This window comes from Lissotriton vulgaris, chromosome 1_1, assembly GCF_964263255.1.
Source record: "Lissotriton vulgaris chromosome 1_1, aLisVul1.2, whole genome shotgun sequence".
NCBI lineage: Eukaryota > Metazoa > Chordata > Amphibia > Caudata > Salamandridae > Lissotriton > Lissotriton vulgaris.
This window is the reverse complement of record NC_141685.1, coordinates 1,471,186,718-1,471,204,731: the sequence shown is the minus strand read 5'-3', so window position 1 is coordinate 1,471,204,731 and position 18,014 is coordinate 1,471,186,718.

Sequence of the window (18,014 nt, the reverse complement as noted above, 5' to 3'; positions counted from 1 at the left end):
TTTGACTTTCTTTGGATTACTTTTGGATTAGAAATTTGATTTCACAAGTAAGTTGATAAGTTGATGTTTGTTTGGGGCATTAGCTACAATTTTGGAACTTTTTTCAAAACATTAGGTAAAATATTATATAGTGGCTACTGGCTAGCCACAGTATCCAGTTGGATCAGGCTTAGTTATGGGTGCATGATACAACTGTTTTGTTGAATTTTAACATGATTCTGCCCAGGGCATGGATGGCAAGTATGCCATTGCCAACAAAGATCCTGTTAAAAAAAATTTACATTGCAACACAAAGTAAAGGAAGCAGACAAGCAGGTGCCAGCCTTCATTAATGTCAGTTGGTGCAGGGCAGGTGTTGTTGTAATTTAATTTTGCAAAACTTAAAGCACTTAGCAGGTGTGCTTTGCTTTGCCACAATAATGTACACTCTCTGTTCAACCAGAGGGTGCTGTGATGACACCGAGGGTGGCATGGGTGTGCCAGCCAGAGGGTGGCATGGGTGAACCAGAGTGCCAGTGTTGACAGAGGGCGGCAGTGCTTTGCTTTCCCCCAATAATGTACACTGGTGAACCAGAGGGTGCTGTGATGACACAGAGGGTGACATGGGTGAGCCAGAGGGTGGCATGGGTGAACAAAGAGAGTGCCAGTGGTGACAGAGGGTGGCAGTGATGAAGAAAGGCTTGCAAACAGGCTGGGCACGTAGAAACAACAAGTTCGCAAAACTGGCGACCCGACAAGTAAGTTCGCAATTTGCGAAATTGTACGAAACCCTCGCGAACTTGCAGAAACCCGTGCGAACACAAAAAAAAAATCTGCGAGAATTTGCGGATTTTGAGGATTTTTGCAATCCGCAAATTCGCAAATCCGCAAAGTCGCGGATTGCGAACCCGCAAAATCCGCCCATGCTTAGTTTTCTGTTTCCGTTGCACTGGTGTCCAATGTTCAAGTGGTTGCCAGCTCCAGACATTCAGTGTGAATGGCTTACACTCACCCCACACACATCCTGCACAGGCGTCACTGTACATGTGGCCCTGCCAATAAAGGGGCCGGGCTCATGTGCCCGTAGCCAGCTCAACATGATATCTGCATGTGTCCCTGTGATCTTGTTGTATGCATGAGGGCCATGGGCCCTACGACATTACATTGTGCTGTGTACATCGGATCCTGACATGTCGCCGCATGCAGCGGGTTGGAGCTAGGACATGTAGCTTTGTTGTCACCCATTCAATGCAAAGGGGAGTGGCCAGGGCCATCGTACGCAGGGCCAACATGGGTGTGTGACTGCTATTTGAGCGCCCCTGGGCGTGGTTTTGTACTGTGAATGTGCATCTGCATGTGTCTCTTTGGCAGTGTGGGTCTCCTTAGTGGGGTGTGGGTGGGCCCTGAAGGGTGATAGACACCTTTGTATGTGTCCTGGTTCACATTCCATGTGTTCAAACCCCACCAACACCTGTTTGGCCACCTCCTTTTGGCGTGCTGACACATGGCATTGGGGTGCCATGTGTGGGTGGGTGAAGTGTGGTGAGCCAGGTGTGCTTGCGGGTGCCTCCTGCTGTGTGGTCTGTTGTAGGCTCTGTGTTGTCCTCTAAGTAGATTGGCTGGCCGGGTCCTGGTTGGGGGTTGCGTGGAACAATCATGGGCTGTTGTACGGTGTCAGTGTTGACGGTGTGGTGGTCCACTCCCGGCATCACTGATGTGTATTCTCTGCTCTGCTGAAGGTGTTGTGTGCCCATCTGCGATGTGAAGGGGAGGTGCGTGTTGACTTTGTGTTGACATATATGTTGGCGCATTGTGCAGGTTTGCATGCAGACTGTATGGTAATGTAGGTTGTGACTGCATGGGGGTGCTGGATTTTTCTGCGGGACAGTGTACATTTGGACTACATGACGTATGTGAGGTTGTACACGTACATTTCCATTTCACAGTTTCCTGCTCTGTCAGATGTAGTAGGCATGTTTCTGTGCATGTGCGGAGCCAGATGTGTCCTCTGTTCTGCAGTGTCAGCTATGCACGTTGTTCCATGTTGTCGTCAATGTGGGAGTGTTGTTCGTGCTATGTGTGTGTGCTGCAGTGTACCAAGGGGGTCTGGGACATGATCCTGGGTGATTGTGGGTGTGCAGTGTGCTACACCGATTTGTGCATGTATGCCATTATGCTCATCTCCCCCGTCCCCCCAGTCCCTGTTCATTGCACTCCCTGTTGATGTTGTGTCAGGTCCTCTAGGGCTGTGTCCATACTCCCTACTCCTTGCACTGTCTCCACACATATGACTGTGGCCTGGGTTTCCTCCAGCCCTGCCGGTTGGCGCTGGACTGCCACCTCCTGTCGCTGTTCCTGCCTTCCTATTGGCAGCGGGTTGGTGCCTGGTTTAGTTAGTCACGTCATGTCGGCGCCTATTGGCCTCCTGTATTGGCCTCCTCGGCCCTCCAACTGCAATCCAGGTGGTTTGCTAGTGGGTCAGTTGCTGATAGTTTCCTGTCACCTCTGTGGCGCTGGTTTTGTTTTCCTGCAGCCTGTACCCCGTCTTCCTCTCCCTCTTCTCTTTGGCCTTCCCCGACCCCGTTATTCCTTGCTGGTAGTCTGTGGGGTTGTGGGTTCGATTTGGCCTCTGGCTGGCGCAGGGTGCATCCATGTTGCTATGTGCTTTGGCTTGTTTCTGGTATATTTTTTATGTGTTTTTTATGGTGCATTGTCCCACCAGATGTGTGGGATTTGCAGGCCTGTGGCTTGTTTCCGCTACTTTTTGTACCGCGGTTGGCCTCATCGCAGGTTTTTTTGCGTTCGTGTATCGCATTTTTTTCCACATGGTGTTGATTTTCACGTGGACCTTTGACGCGTTATCTGGTGGCTATTGCATGCTACCGCCACATTGTGAATTCCACCTTGAGACGGGGTTATTTTCCAGCGATAGGCTGCGATGTTGAATGTTGCATTACGCTACTCTTGCAGTAGTTATCACGCGTTCTTGTGAATATACCCCTATGTTGTTTCAATTAAGCCCTAGTACCATGGATGGCATGAGTGTTTGAGTAAATACATTCCATCACGCATTTAATGTTTTCTAGCATTATGATTTACAATATTAACTGTAGGTGTATTCTGTAACCTAAGGATGAAAAAATCATGTCAAACGTGTAACATGCAGTCTATAAATTATATCATGGGTACTAGAATAGTGTACAACTTTAGAAATATTGTGTACACTTTATGAGATGAAGTAATAATATGTTCCATATAATGTAAATTGATGTTTTAACATTAATTTACCAGGTGCCTCCCCTCTATTTGAATAGACAGAGAAACCTTCCTTTTTTAATTCCAATACTACTCATGAATTACTATTTTAATTATAGTTGTGTTACAATTATCTAGTTGTGAGAAACTCTGTTTGTCTTACCAATTCTATCATATTTAATTATTTACAGAGAATAATATGGTAAGCATTTTGTAAAAATTTGATGTTAAATATTGAAATGTAACATTTGACTTTTCGTTAGGTTTGGTAGATGTTTCTTGAGAAATTATTTGACACACCGGTATTCACTTTTATTATGACACTCACAACAGGTCTGTGCTACAAACACATTGAGCTATAGAGTTTTAACAATGAAGCGGCACAAGTGAATTAGTTGCATTGCGTTTCCATGAAAGTAAGATAATAGAATTGATTTGTATTTTAATTATGCTGTTCATCTTGGCTATCTTGTGGCAGAGTTGCAGGTGGTGCTGCATAGTGGCAATGCATGTAAACTTGTGTCACGGTTTATGGAAGTCTGTGTTTTGATCTGTATATTGTTTTCCTGGAATGATTTCCTTCATGCGACAATATTGTCATATGGGTTTAGTTTCTGTTTGTATGTGTTCTCGAGAACGCATCACACATGAAAAGAGTGCATACAAAGGACTTATTAAGAGATTTCTACTTGCTAAGCCAGCCTCAGTTTGACGCACCATTTAATTGGAAACACACACTTACAAGTCATGGTAAAATGGGACTGGCCACAAATTATTTGTGTTTTGTGCGGCAATGCCCATGCACCACACCTATAATGCATACTTAGGCAACGCAATGCAACAAAAGTGTAGCATGAGCTTAGCAATTATGACCTAGAGACACCATTTTCCAGTTTAACTTTCATAATCAAATGAATGACTATTTGGCAGTATTAGTCAAATATATCAAAAATCTCTTTAAATATTATGTGAATCACTCTTAACGTGCCTGTTTGATGGTCAAGTCTCAATTCAAGGGTTCGGTCCTCTATACTGTCCTTACGTTTTGTAGTACTGTATGCAAGCATGAACTAGTTTCACAGGCTATGGGAGTATTAAGATCAGCACGTAAAACAATTGAGGTTAAATGATTAGACCAAATACATATCCACACAAGACTATGACCTAATTTTGGATCTGCAGGGTTTAACAGAGTTTTGATCCACTGACCCCTAACCTTTCTGAATTCAAGTTTTTTTCGAATTCATAAGCTGCTCCAGTCTCTATAAAAATGTCTTGTAGTCCTTTTTTAGAGAATGTCGACTCTAGAGACTGGAAGCAATTGCTGGTGGTTTTATAGAATTTGTGATATTTTACGAGTAGAATACTGGCAATGCACTGCTGGACAACAGCAAAGGCAGGGTGCTGATGTTCCTGCAGAACATCAGCCCCAAGACATAGCTAATAATAACGCCAAAGAGCTAGGGTGGTTACATCAAAAACTCTTTCTAAAAGAGACAGACAATTATGGAATGCCTGACAATTCTGAAACAAAAAATTGAAATATTAACAAGGTTAACTAACATGCCTCAATAGGCAAACAAAGGAGATGACAACGATCATGGGAGGGTGTCAGGAGTTGTTACACTCAATCTCACAACAAATTACATCAGAAATTGATGTTGTAAAATAATTCTAAACGTACATATTTTTTCAATATAACATATAAACAGTTTAAGAGTAGCATACATTTAATTGTCACTTAGAGGAGGATCATTTATTTGATTTTACAAGTATGAATAGGACAATTGTTCATTAAGTATAAGTATAAGATGGGGTTAATGATTAGTTTTATCATAGAATATATGATTCAGTAAAGGTTTTGGTTGGTTAAAAAATTAATAGTTAATCTTATATGTTTAGGAAATACATGTAGGTAAATATGAAGTGGGTGGAGCATTTATAGGTAATAGTATTTTTAGTTTTTTCAATTAGACATAGTTAGAAGTAGTTTATGCTAGAAATAATGTTTAGATTTTAGGTGTTTTGTCTGTGTATTTAACATATTTCTAATTTGTGTTATTAATAAACGTTTGTTAAAAAATAGACTGTTATTGTCAATGCTTTGCTATATATAGATAGTAAAGTCTTGACCTACTTATTTAGAACTCAAACAGGTGCATGATATATGGGAAGATGTTTCTACATCATTGTATGCCAGTTGACCACGGACACACTGAAACAGATTTGCTGTTGCAGAGAAGAACATAGGGGAAACCTAGGGGGAAGTGCTCAAAACTCAATCACAAGTACAATTCACCCTTGTCAAGTGTGCTTGCCAGATTTTGTCTGGACACACAACATTTATAATAGTAGAACAACTTCACAAACATTATAAATCTAAACTCTTAGGTGTTGCTATGGAGTCAAAAGGTTCAGGAACTTGGGCCCAGCACTAGGGGGCCAAAAGGGTGGGGGTCAGTACTCACTCCAGCAAAGGCCAGAAAAAGTGACCAGGTCCAGATGTGATCAGGTCCAGTTGTAAGTGGTCTGCATGAAAAACATGGAAATACCTGTTGAATCTGGCTGTAACCCTGTAGGTCAAACAAGAGGACATCCAACTGACCACTGAATTGTCTTCTGTGGTCCTCTGTTAAAGGAGAGGAGGGCCACTATTCAACATACGTTTGGACAGAAGATAAGTCTTTCATCTGTAACTTTCACAGGTCTAGTGTTCTGAGTAGGGTATTGGGATGCAACATTTTTGCCCCGAGACAGCCTGTGTCTGCGAGAGCAGAGCCGCCTTTGAAGTACATTGATGGGCTGCGCGCAGCCCCCTGGCATCTTGTCAAGGGAAGTTAAACAACAACTCACAAAAAAGAGAAGGACTAAAGGACACAAAAAGACCTTACCATGAATTATTCTATTAATCAATATGGCTGAAACCTATAAATATGGCTGAAACATGTTGGTAATTGCAGTGGGGGTTAGGAGTAGTTACTCGTCCTTTATACCCCTTTTTTGATTTTTAAGTATGTCAAGGTGGACCAAGAATAAAGAAATACAGGTGGTATCTCACTAGGCAGTTTTAACTTTCTTCTTTTCTGAACCAGTGATCCCTTCCAGGGAAAACTCTTTCCTTCCCTCACTAATTCGTTCTCTCATCGCACAAAAAAATCAGCACTCAGTCCAATGTGTTGGTCTGTACCTGGACATCAAAAGTGGCCCTATGATGAAGCATGCCATTACATAGTGGGTGAGAGCAGTATTAAAAATCTGTTGATTTTTCCTTCTATCCACCTTCCTCCTCTGTAACCCCTTCTACACACATTTATTGGCTGGTTAGAGACACTGGCAGAACGAGTAATAGAATAATTCATGGTACGATCTCTCTTTTTCTGTGTCTTTTAGTCCTACTCTTTTTTGTGAGTTGTGGTACTTTCTGGAGGGGAGTCAGAGAAGGCTCACTCCCATGGTTCTCTGTTGTGGTTTTGAAGGGAAGTAAAACACCTCACAACACCCAAAGAAATTTGCACCTGTCCTGGAAGATGTTCACCACTAACATCAGGAGATACCTGGGTAGGCAAGTGACTGGGGAGTACTGTTACATAAAGGCCTTTAGAGTCTTAAGCCAGGGAAAAGCTTAGTTAGCTAAAGTTTATTTTTGTTATTTTTTTAATACATGAGAACATTAGGGGTCATATGAAGCAAAACTTCACTAAATGCAATGCAGCAATCCACCTTGCTGCAGTGCGTGAGTGAAAGGGTAAGGGCAGAAATGCGCTGTATTTATACTGTGCATTTCTGTCTTTTCCTAGCTCCGGCAAACTTTTGGCTTCCTAACACCAATGCAGGCACCCTTGCGTCATATTGCAAGTGTGCCTGCATTGCAGGCAGTATTGTTGTTGTGCAGTAAGGGACACCTTCCTGTACAAAAACAATCCTCAGAGGCAATTTCCTCTATCTAAGTGTGCTGCAGAATTCAGCACACTTAGAATAAGGAAAAAACGGGGAGAAATAAAGGTGTTTCTCCTTGCTGTGCCATCCATGGGGCAGAGGAGTGGAAAACCCTTGCGCCACCATAGATGTGCCGTATTTACAATACGGCGCACTATGGCGCAAGGATTGACAGATGCTTCAGAAATTCTGACGCATCTGTTGGTGGAAAAATCATGCATTGCTGGAGTTGTGTCGCAAGCACAACTCAACTTCAGCAATGCATGTCGTAGCCTATTTCCAATACACTGCGTCACTCCTTATGCCTGCTTCAAGCAGGCGTAAGGTTTTGACGCAGTGGCGTCCTAAAAGTCACGCAGTGAAATCTTGTAGATTTCACTGCATCACTTTTACAAGGCTTTCCTGCTTGGGAACTCCTACCCTGCATACATTATACCTGACGCAGGTATAATGTCACGCAGGGCTTTACAACGTGACGCATCTCCCTAGATGCGTCATGTAGTAAATTTGGCGCTTTTTTAACACCGCTGTTACTTCGCAAAAGTGATGCAACAGCAGCATAAAAGAGACAGAAGGGGATTGTAAATCTGCCCCCATGAGTCTATCATGGGAACACCCTCGCTCCTCTCAAGGGAAGACTTCCCAAGGTAGAGTAGCACAAGGCGGTGACTTGCACTGCCTTGAATTACTCCAGATTTACCAAGCAATGCAGGGCCATGCAAGGTGGCCTTGGGTTGCTTGGTAAATCTGACTTAGTCGCCTTGTGGCACCCTGCCTGACGCAAGGGCAATTCAGTCCCTCGATAAATCCGACCCACTGTGTTTTAGGCGTGACCATTATAAAAGTTCCTCAAATAAACTTTGTAGCTGATAAGAAAGATAAATGTTGCTTTATAAGGACTGATTATGTAATCCTGTGTTTTCCAATGCAAGCAGGCAATCTTCAACAAGTTATAATAAAACCTTTTGAGTGTAAGGGCATGTAAAAATGTATAGCTACACGTGCCATACTTTTACATACCATTCACTGTGCACAATGGCCATTAACATTTCCTTTATTGACTTTTAATCAAGATTTAAACTCAATCTGGGTCCCGTCAAACATTTTTATTGGGACAATTCAAAATGACTCATACAACCAGTCAACATTTTCATTTTTAGGGTTGGGTTTGCTGTGTCACTGTAGTGGGTGGCGCAATGGGTGCTGAAGCACACTAATGAAATTTTCTTTTCAAGCCACATCCTAACTGATTAGTATTTAATAGGTTATAACATGGAGACAATCAGACAATCATGTATACCATTTCCAGACAATGAGAGAGAGAGTGCAGACATTTAGTACAGGTTAGTAAGAGGGGTGAAATGTCCCAATAACACCGTCATTTTTCCAACACATCATACATGAATATATATGTTCAAAAGCTTGTATAATATTCATAACTCAACAGAGCACATTATTTAGCAAAAATGCCAAGAAAATATAATTTTTGCTTTGGACCATAATTTATAGTGTATAACATTACATTAAATATAGACAATCTGCATTTTATTTATAAAAAAGGTTAAAAGCATAAACCATAATGTATTGTAATTTGACATTTTTTTCAAACAAACAATTTCTTCTTCTATGGTTTGTAGAATCATTAGCTACCATCTGGGTCATCAACCTTGAGATCATGTAAAGGTGTCCACCCCCGTCCCCCGCCCCGCCCCCCCACTCCCCGACTGGTCCAATCATCTGAATCTTGATTTTTTAGACCACGAAAGTCTTCTCCACAAAAGTCCTGTTTTCGTTAAATAAGGATTATATCTATTCCGAGCATTAGTCTGATGTTGGAAAAATGGTATCATCGAGGCCTAAGGCCATGTCCTTGTTCACCTACAAATTTAATATAAAGATGATTCATAATAGCACATAACAGATACATCACACACTACAAAGAAGTGTAACAATGGGGAATCGATAAACGTATAACACTGTAGCAAACTTTATACCATTAGCTGTGTCCAGTGCTAAATTAGATTTATCAAGTTCGATAAATTGTCAGCAATAGCATGAATGTGCGATACAATGCATGAGAAAGTAATACATGTCCCCAATCATAAGCCAAAACGTGTCCTAAACGTTTGACATTAGACGGATTTCTCACATTAGGAACAAGTTATATAAGATCTTTATTTATGGAAACATTCAGGTTAAAGATTTACATCTGTAAAAAAATGAAATGCTTCTTATCTAGTAAACTTTTGACCAGAATTGGAATTTTTGTTTTTTGTGGTGGTATAATGTACTCAACTCAGCACCCAAAAAAATAAACAGATGTGATTTACAATGCCACACAAACATCACTTTGATAATTTATTTCGGTCAAAGACCATAAAAGTGCAATAAAATATGTACAAGCACAATAATAAAACATAAATACTTCAGAATTAAAAAGTTATTAAACGTTGGTTATCAAAGGAATAGTAAAGCATAAAAGCAATAGTCCATTATTCCTTGTGGATAAATGCAGTTCTTCTCCGCCACATGCCGAGTAAAAACCGGGAAACGGCAAAAAACAATGAGAGGGGCAGTGTCATAAGTTAGGACTCTACAAGCATGTACACAGTGTCTAAAACCCAAGTTTTTGCATAATGGGATAATCCAGCACTTTCGAATTTCACTGTATGCTGGGCAAAAAAAGAAAATATGTATAATGTCTTCCCTGGTGTGATTACAGGCAGGGCAGTTAGCCTTCATCGTTTTAGCCCGTCTGGATGTAAATGCCCCAACCGGTAAGGAGCCATGCCTCAATTGAATATATAGTTTTCTTGCCAGTGGAGGCTGCATCAGGTCCAAAAACGCCTCCATCCTGTATTCAACTTTTGTTGTGAGGAACTCAGTGGACAATCTGCCCAGGGAAGTAGAACAGTGTAGCAGTTTGAGGTTATGCGATTTTACAACTGCCACCAGTACAGACCTTTGCATCCTCATACAGCTGTCCTCCGGTGTATCCCAAAGTTGGGGAAGACCAATTTGGTAAAGGAGAGTCTTAACATGTACCAACCAAGGTATATTCTTGTTCTTTAGCTGTCTCCAAATAGCATTGAATTCTGCTCTTAACGGTTCAAGCTCCGGCACAGACCAGAGCCTTCTCCAATAGAGCAGAGGTCGAGCTGCCACCAGGTCAGTAATAGGTTCCAGACCCAGGTCCAAGCGTAATGGTAGCAGGGGCGTGCTTTGTGGAAGACCGAACAGATGTTGCATGAAAGACTGCTCAACTTTCATTAGATTACATGCATTGGTGTGTCCCCAGAGTTCAGCAGCGTATAAGGCTGCAGACCTGACCTGTGTTTTGTATATCTCTAGGGCAGGGGTAGCCGGTTTAAAGGTTAAGGCACTATGGAATCTGCCTACGCCACCCATAATCTGTGCAAGTCTCAAGGAGGATTTAGAGACTTGATGGTCCCATGTAAAGTGTTCAATCAAAGTCACCCCCAGATATATAAAGGTCTTACTCGCTCAAGTGGGGTTCCATTCAATGTGGGGTTTGGGCGGGTGTGCCTCGGGGGGTTGAAGATCATAAACTTGGTTTTCTCCAAGTTGATTTCCAAACCCAGCGAGGCGCAGAAGGAAACAAACCCGTCCAAAAACCGCTGGATGCCTGATGATGTCCGCGACAACAACAAGGTGTCGTCCGCGAACATCAGCGCGGACACCCTACCAGTAGCCAGGCGTGGAGCATCATTATCCCTGACACAATTAAGTCTATCTATCAGGCCATTGACATACAAGCTAAAGAGAGTAGGGGCCAGTACGCAACCCTGGCGTACTCCCAGGGTAACAGGGAAACGGTTGGATAATTCCCCATTTTTCCGGGGGGCGGAACTAGCCAGCGTCGATGGCGGACGTGTGAGCCTTCGGCTCCTCGCCTTAGCGCCGGAAAAATCCTGTTAATTTATCCTTCGAAGTGTCCAATCTTCCATATTCGGCTCTACTACACTCACTGACACCCCAAGGCAACAGTGGGTGACTTCCAGACCCTGGCTGGCGAGTTCCGCCGAGTGGATTGAGGCGAGGTTCTTTGGTGGTCTGGCGGCGGCGGACTGGGCCTGATGCCGCGGACTATCCTGGAAAGCAGGCCGAGCGACGTCACCTGACGTGCGGCCGCGGAGCCCGGTAAAGGCGGTGTGGTGACCGGCCGTACCGAAATCAAGCATTTATTCGACCGGAGCGCCCCCCCTTCTTGGCTGCCACCCCACTTCGTGAACATTTGCCCTCAATCGTAGTGGGTCTTTGGTGGTGCGGAAGCTTTGCATTTGGACTACGCGGTGGCGCCTCCTCAGCAACGGAGTGATCCCGGGCGCATATCTGCCCCGGTGTGTCCTGGTGTCCCCACGGCCCTCCACTACACCTGAGTGGCGGATCCGGTGCTGAGGCTTTTGTACTGATATCGCCCGGTGCAGAGTGAGGACTTCGCTAGAGTGGTTGGAGACTGTTGGACCAAACTAACGGGCGCCATCTTGGGCGCCTCGCGCCTCCAACACAGGCCTAGAGACTTCGGCGACCGACAGCAGCAGATCGCCGTCAGGAGAGACTCACACACTATCCTTGCCGACTGGAGGCAGCGAGGTGCCCATTGTTTCTGTGTTCGCCTGCGGCTAGAGGAGAACATTAGGAAGAACGACGCCACGCAGGCAAAACTCTCCTTCGATCGGCGTTGACCGAAGGGAACGGATGCAACGGCCCCGGAGGCATCCCCGAAGGGGGCCACTGCGACTGGCCCGGCGCCCACGGAGCTTCGGGACATGTGGCTGCCATGGAAAAGGGCATACAGGACAGTATCGCGTCTGTGGGCTCAAAAATAGACGCACTGTCGTACCGCATGGACCGCATGGCGGAACGAGTCGACAAACAAGCGGAGCGCCTGGACATGGCGGAGCGGCGTCTCACGGAGGTGGAGGAGGCGCAGACCGAATGGGACAAGGACAGAAAACAATTCGGTAGACTCCTACATGTAATTCGTGATAAGGCAGAGGATCTGGAGGCGCGCTCGCGCCGGTCCAATATCCGCATCACGGGAGTTGCGGAGACCACTCAGACCGGCAAAATGGAACTCTATGTAGAGAAACTGTTAAAGATTCTACTCGGGGAGGAGGCCTTTTCCCCCATGTTTATCGTGGAACGGGCACACCGCACGTTGGGCCCACAACCGCAGCCGGGCGCGCCTCCCCGTCCCATCATCGCGAAGCTTCTCAATTACCGCGATAGGGACACTGCTTTGCGCCTGGCGAGGGACAAGGGTAAGCTGCAACATGAGGGCATGGACATCTCCCTTTACCCGGATTTTACGGCTAAAGTACAGGAGGAGCGGAGACAGTTTGCGCCGTACAAAAAACAACTACGTATGCTGGGCCTGGACTACGCGATGCTGTACCCCGCCAAACTCGGCATCAACACAGGGGGGCATTCCTACTTTTTCACGGATCCCAGAGACCTCCAGAAGTCCCTGAAGGAATGGACTCGGGAGCGCAAGGAGGCTCGGAAGAACCAGGAAGACGACGCTGGGTCAGTCTCGAACATGGACGAGCAAGACTAGATGGGTCCTAATGGAGTATTTAGCTCTCCTCACCGAGGAGGGGACACTATTCCTCAAATGAAGGAGCTGCACCACCCCCTTGGGGGGCGGTAAGTCTGGATTGCACTAGGACTATCAGTACTGTTTGATGGTGCAGCGTACGAATCGTATGGACTTGCGCTATGGCTGTTGTTGGAGAAGGGGGGGATAACGCTGCTTGGGGGTAGGCTCAGGCCAGTGTACAATGGTTGGGGGGTTGGTGGGGTTGGGGAGCGCATTGGTGTGATTTACAATGGACACTGAACAAATAGCGGGGCCGGGCTGGCGAGCCGAACTTGACTATATGCGATAGAGCAGTTGGTGGTGCGGTTCCTTACAGGCGTGCTTTGCCCCGGTACCTTTGGCTGTGTGACTCCCTGGGGAGTCAGTTTCGAAACGACCTACGAAGTGCTATTTTTGGGTTGATGGGGGTAGTTTTTGGGGCCTGTCTGACCTGGTTGGGGGTGGTCGGCTGTGGGTGGGTGGGGGAGCGGGGGGTGGGGTTGGGGGAAGCTACTGACGGGGGTTCTTGTTTCAATGGGTTTGGGGAGTTTGCAATTGCTTTGAGTGGACTGCTCTGTGGAACTGTACCCGAATTGAAATGCCGGCTGGCTACAAGGGGGAAATGTGTACTGCTGTGTTTTGTTCTCGCCATCCCTGGTGATACAATGGTTCAAATGTCTTTGATATGTCGAATGCTGCTTTGAATGTTCCCACACATACCCCACACACTCTGAAACTGATGACCTGGAACGTGCGGGGCCTGAACGATTACCGCAAGTTGAGGAAGGTCCTTAGCTACCTGCACCGACACCATGTTGATTTGGCCCTACTGCAGGAAACACATTTGCCTATCAACAGCAGGATGTTACAGTCTCGTGGGTTGGCGGGACATATAGTAGCGGCTGGCTTCACGACACATTCTCGGGGGGTATTAATCTGGGTCAGCCCTTCCTCACAATTGAAATTGATCCCGGTAATGGCAGATGCGGAGGGTCGATATGTCCTGGCTAGGTGTGTGGGTAAGGGACTTGACCTGTTGATAGTTAATGTTTACGGCCCCAATTATGATAACCCTGAATTCTATGCTGCCTTGTCCGCACACTGTAGGTCTCAAGCACAACCTGGGATGTTATGGGGAGGGGATTTTAATTTTGTCTTTGACCCTGAGAGGGATCGCTCCGCGGGCCCTGCTCGGCGACCGGTGGCCTCCGCCGCCTACATGAGAGCCGAGCTGATCAAACTCGACCTGGTAGATGTCTGGAGGGACAAACACCCCTCGAAGGGCGGCTTTACACACTATTCGGCCTACCATAACGTCCACACTAGAATAGATTATTGGTTGGCGACTCCTCCGGTCCTGAGTAGTATTGGCACTTGCGAGGTTCTCCCGCGTACCCTCTCGGACCACTCCCCCATTCTGTTGCATCTTTCCACTGCTAGGAAGGGTATACCGGCCTTTACCTGGAGGTTCCCCCCCTTCGCTCTGTTGGATGATGTCTTTCGGGGCGAACTGGCGGAAGAAATTAATCAATATTTTGCTACTAATCTGGGCACAGTTGATAACCTTTTCACGGTCTGGGAGGCATTCAAGGTTTTTATTAGAGGCATGGCTATGTCAAAACACTCCAGTCTGCTGCGCACCGTTAGGCGGGAGCTGACCGCTTTAGAAGCTAAGCTGGCGGACCTGGAGAGCCGCCAACTACTGGATCCTGGCACTGACAGTGGCCCGGCGCTCGCCTCGTTACTGTCAGCGTATCAGTCACTAGCGCACAGGGAAATTCTCTATATGGGTAAATACGCCATGGCCCGGGTCTACGGGGAGGGAGCTAGGCCGGGCGCCCTTCTGGCTCGTACGGTTAAGGGCTCTCGGAGACCCCTAGTCGTAGACGAATTGAGATCCCCAGAGGGCGACGTGGTCGCGGATGAGGAACAAATTCTAGCGACTTTCAGGCGCTATTATGCTGAACTTTACCAGTCCAAAACACAGGGCGTTGAGAGCGAAATGGACGATTACCTGGACCATATCGCCATGCCTTTCTTGCGGAATTTGACAGGGAATTTTTGATGGCCCCCTTTCATGAGGACGAAATTTTGGAGGCACTGGCGGGCATGAGAGCGGGCAGTGCACCGGGTTCAGACGGGCTCACGGTAGGATTCTATAAGACCTACAAAGACATCTTGCTCCCACACCTGATCACCCTCTTCGACACAATCTGTGAGGACGGTGAGATGCCCCTCACCATGCGTGAGGCGTTGCTGGTTACTATACCGAAGCCAAGGAAACCCCCGAACCTCTGCAGTTCGTACAGGCCTCTTAGTCTGCTAAACGTGGACGCAAAGATTTACGCCAAAGTACTTGCCAATCGACTGGCTCTCTTGGTTCCGGAGCGGGTTGCGCCTGAACAGTCTGGATTCGTTCCGTGCAGAAATTTAACATACAACATACGCACGGTACTGGGTACGATGCAACATGTCCGACAGGAGAACCAGGCGCTAGCGATATTCCTGGACATGGAGAAGGCATTCGACTCTGTCGAATGGCCTTTCATGATCAGAGTGCTACGGAAGCTGGGCTTGGGCGAACCGTTTCTGCAGAGGATTGGGGCGCTGTACCACCGCCCCTCAGCCAGACTGAAGTTGGGAGACAGAGTGTCGGAGCCGATCTATATTGGCAGGGCTGCCCTCTATCGCCTTTACTCTATGCGCTGGTGGCGGAACCCCTAGCTTGTGCCATAAGGGAGTACCACAGTCTGGAGGGGATAAGCTTTCCCACCTACAAAATAGGGATATCGACATACGCTGATGACACCTTGCTGTACGTCCGAAACCCGGAGTCGAATCTGTCTGCAGTTCTCTGGGAGGTGGTCCGCTTTGGCTCACTCTCAGGTCTACGGGTGAATTGGGACAAATCCATCGCTTTCCCTCTCACCCCAGTGACACATCCCTTTGACATGGAGTACCCTCTGAAGTGGTCCACAGACTCAGTCAGGTACTTGGGCATTCGACTGCACACTGACCCGGAGGTCCTGGTCCGGGATAACTATGGCGTAGCCTTCAATAAATTAGTCGATGATGTGGACACTTGGTGTAAACTCCCGCTATCCCTCCTAGGCAGGATCGCCATCATGAAAATGATCGTGCTGCCCCGGTTCCTGTTCATTTTCATTAATATTCCAGTGGTGCTGTCGAAGTCCTTTTTTAGACAGCTCACACAAGTCTTGATCCGACTGGCCTGGGGCGGAAGACAATCTAGAGTACAGTGGGCGACACTAATTCTCCCCTGTGAGATGGGGGGGCTGGGGGCCCCGGACTTGGAGCGCTACTACCGAGTGGCGCAAGCTGCTTATCTGCACTCATGGGTCCACGGCGACGCACGCACGCCGCATCTCATCCTGGAAAAACTGTTCGCGGACCCGCTCCCCTTGCCTGCCACGATCTGCCTCCCGGTGGATCGCTCTGTCGGACGGATGGATTCCCTTAAGGCAACCAACCATGCATGGCATGCCCTGGCGTGGGCCCACGGCTGTACTATGTTCTACTCCCCACTGATGCCGATAGACTGGCGCTCTGGCTGGACCCCTTGGGTGAAAAGGGCGTCGTCGAGGCTCTTCGCTCTCTCGGGATTGCAAAAATGGAGGATTTGTTCACCGAGGGTACACTAAAAACCTGGGATCAGCTCACTCCCACGGCGTCGGGCCCCTCATTGCTTCAGAAATTCCAGTTTCACAGGCTCCGCTCGGCGTTCCGGGAGGTTCTGGGCTCTGCTATGGGTGAACCTGAGGAGGTTCCTGAACTGACCTATATTATTAAAACTAAAACACCTGCTAAATTAATCTCGCAAGTCAACAAGTTGGGGGTGACACATCAGCGTAAAAAAAAAAAAAATCCCCGTTTTTCCACACCTCACCTGGGCCTAGTTCCCAGTGTGAAGCCGGGTTAGGGCATCTAGTAAGTAAGGAGGGAGACCAAGTTCCTCCAACACCGTCCAGAGCCTCTCCCTAGGGACCAGATCGAATGCGGCCCGCAGGTCCACAAAAACAAGGTAGAGGCTGCCACCCTCTACTCTTGCAGTTTTCCAGTATAGGACCTGGAGTCGAAAGATCTGGTCCAGAGTCGAGACCCTGATCTAAAACCGGCTTGGAGGGTGGTCAAAGTTTTATTTTCCTCCATCCAGCCCAATAATATCTCCAGCAGGATTCGGCCCATCAGCTTCTGGGTCGTGTCGAGTAGACTAATTGGTCTACAATTTGATGGGGCGAGTGGACAGCCCTTTTTAAAAATTGGAACAATCTCGGCTTCCAGCCAGGTCTCAGGTACTGGGGAGCCCTGTAAGACAGCATTGAACAGAACCATCAAATATGGGGCTCAGATTTTTGGCTGAGAGCGAAAGAGATCTCCAGGGAGCTTATCCAGACCCGGGGCCTTATTCGGGAGCAGTTTCTCAATTGCCAGTTCAACTTCCCTGAGTGTAATATTGTTTGAACTATAAGTGGGAGTCCCACTAGGGGCATCCTTTCTCACAATTGCGAGACAGGATCCAGGTCCAGGGCCAAAGACCTCCGGCAGTCTACACTCGTGCGGGGGGTCTTGGGCCATGGGAAGCTAGGGAGCTAGGCTGGAGCTATGGGTTTCGACAGGGGGAAATCCTTGGACCCTGGGCCCCCAGCAGTCGACACTTGTGCAGGAGGTCCCGGGCCGTGCTAGTTCAAGAAACCGAGATCCCGGGGCCCAAGGCCCCCGGCAGTCGGCTCTCATGCAGGGGATCTGGGGCAACCGGAATCTCGGAAGCCTGGTTAAAACTAAGATTTTGACAGGGAGAAGACCCAGTGCCCGGGGCACCCAGCATTCGACACTCATGCGGGAGGTCCCGGGTCGTGCGGGCACGTGGAATCAAACTCCCGGACTGCGGGGCCCATAGCAGTCGGCTCTCGTGCCGGAGGTCCCGTGGCGCACAGGCCCGAGGCTCCAAAACTAGTTCTGGCAGCCCTTCCTGGGGCTGACACCCAATTTCCTCCAGCTCAGGGCTTGTATAGAGTGACTTAAAGTGTGCCTCCCACACTATAGGGGCAATATTCGAGACCCCAGTGTCTCTCTCACCTGTCGCTGAAGAAGTAACCATTAGCCAAAAGGACTTAGAATCTTTTAGGAGTAGTGCCTATCTCAACTCTTCCTACCTAGATTCCTCCCACTCACTCTTTGCTCTAATGAGCACCTTCTTGTACAGCAGTCTAGTTGTTCTAAT